Genomic DNA, 2,818 nt, shown 5'->3' with positions numbered 1-2,818 from the left:
GATAACATTGAAGTATTATATTATATTATTCGCACATACGCTACTCCGGTATATCAGAAAATATAGTAATGAAAGATTATTATTCCGATATATCGGGAAATGAATCAAGAAATTAACAAATAAAGGAATAATGATTAATTTCAGGACTGTCATAAGATTAAAAAAAAAAAAAAAATTGACAGTTAAACAGAAGATATTTGAAGAGGAAAGTTTGGATTATTTGGAAAATTTTCATCGAGTATAAACAGCGTTAAATTTTTAATTATTCCGTTGAATTCGTTGATACTGTGATTTAATTATAAAAAAATTCTTTCTTGAGCATTTTTATTGAGCATTACAAGCTGCTATTTTTAATTCTAATCGTATGAGATGCTCGCGTGAGATGCTCGAAAAATTGTATCCAAACTTCAAATCAAATAGTTTAGGAATTAGAATTAATAAATAAATAATGGAAAAATTACGATCAAAGACTTTGTTGGAAAAAATACGAGCAAAGCTTAGTGTTTTTTTTCGAGATGCTAATTTACACGCGTGTACACCTAGCTTCACGAAACGTATATTTTTTCGAATAAAATGTTTCTATATAATCGTAACTTTCCCTTTTTCGAACGTTTAAAGTTTTTAATTAGTTATCGCTATGATTAACTAAAAAAAAATCAGTCGAAAATTCCTAAAAATATTTATATTGCACTAATCTTCTTTGAGTCTGTTTTATTGAAAGAGAAAAAAGGAAGAGAATTTATAAAATCTACAAAATCTAAAATTCTTTTTTCTTTTTTTTTCTTTTTTGTTCCGTTGAAAGAAAACAAGAATATAATTATTTAATTTAATTTGTTCAAGAGAAAATAATTATGATTAAATATAGACTTTCATTCTAATTGAAGAATTAGGAACTGATACTTATTATACAGTTTATTGTGTATTTATTTATAAATTATATTTCATCGTATAATGATAAAATGTGATAATTTATGAATCTTATAATCGAACTAAAATAGATAAAATTTTATTCAAATTTGCCTATGTATGAAAAAAATAACGATATTATATTCTCAAGAAATATCCAATTCTTGTTTTCTTAATGAAATTTTTAATTTCAATGAAATTCAATTCGATTATTAAATTAAAATTCGTTTTTATAATCGAAATGAAATAAAATAAATAATTTGTATAAACGAAAGAATATATATTTAGAATAAATAATATTCTTAGTAACGGATAACATAGTAGATTCTTTTATAAGAAAAATTTTATTCAGGATTTGAATATCTCGATTTACATCCAAGTCAGTTACTTTGTACATTCACCTAGACCTGTAAAAATCTCGAATGCTCGTATCACACGAACAAAAATTAAAGTGAATGTAAGAAAATGACAGAATACAGTATAAAGATAGTGACATAATGCTTACGTACATGAATCTAATTCGACTATAACAGAAGCAAAAAAAAAAAAAAAAATTATAATGTAATTTGCTGACTATACATTTATACTTTGATTAACGTAACATAAGACGTATACGAGCAAAGAAGCTTTAGAACGAAAAAAAAAAAAAAAAAAAGAAAAAAGAAAGAAAAAAAGAAAAAAAATACGATCTCATGATTACGACCAATATATACAAACAACGAAATGGTCCCTAACCGCTCGAATTAACTATAGTATTCGCAGATTATCTCAATAATTCTTAATCGAATAAATTTTCGAAAAAAAAAAAAAAATAACCATGTATTTCGGATAGCAATGTTAATTCGCGGATTTATACAAACGTAATTCGTAATTCGTATGCAAATATACATTCATTTCAAGATTATTCTGCAAATACTTAGTTCCTGAGATAATACGTTGCGATGTATCGTTCATATCGATATCTATATTACGTATATTATTATTATTAATATCATTATTAAAGAGTGAACATCAAACACCCCGAGACGTGTCTTAATAAATGACATGCCTTTAACACAATGGTAATTCGTAAAGGAAAGTATGGTTACGATAAAAAGATAGAATCGGAATCATTATAGGATAGATCTAACTGAAGGGGAACTGAAGGCAGTCGAACACCTGAAAACACTCACCATCAGGTGGTGGATGATTCGAATAATCCAGATGCCAGTCCCATGTTGCATTGTTAAAGCTATAACTTCGTTTTCTGTGAATAAAAACTAAAAAGCGACTCTCCGTACAAAAACATTTCTATGTAACACGATCGTCAACAAAGTCAATGGCTTGTTCACAGATGTTTCATTTACAGTAATTACTATGAGTGGTCATCGATGCGAATCTAATAATGCTATCGATGTTTATTCCATAAATGAAACATTCAATTTCTTATGCCAGTGCCGGTGATTTTTATTCGTTATTCGACTGATTAGAAAAGAGAGACAGAGAGAGAGAGAGACAGAGAGACAGAGACAGAGAAAAAAAAAAAACAAAAAAAAAACAAAAAAATTAATTTTTGATCCTTTTTCGTGAAAATATAAACGATATCATATGTATTAGAATTGATCTCATACAGCAGCAATTGATATTTAAGATATTCGTTTAGTAGAGATAATATAAATAAAATTAATATTATGTAATGTTATATAAATATCTTGTAAAATAAATGAATAAACTAGAGACTTATTATCATATTATGATTACATTTGAAAGAACTTAGAGTCGAAATCATTTCGTGTAATTTACACTGACACGAGAATAACGACGTGTTTTACGAGTTATTTACAACTTAAACATACTTCATTTTTTTTTTTAAATATTTTATCTACTTATGCATTAAAGAAATGCGTTTTATACAAGAATACGTTCTATCTCA

This window comes from Apis dorsata, unplaced genomic scaffold (assembly GCF_000469605.1).
Source record: "Apis dorsata unplaced genomic scaffold, Apis dorsata 1.3 scaffold_1261, whole genome shotgun sequence".
Taxonomy (NCBI): domain Eukaryota; kingdom Metazoa; phylum Arthropoda; class Insecta; order Hymenoptera; family Apidae; genus Apis; species Apis dorsata.
This window is presented reverse-complemented; position numbering follows the sequence as displayed.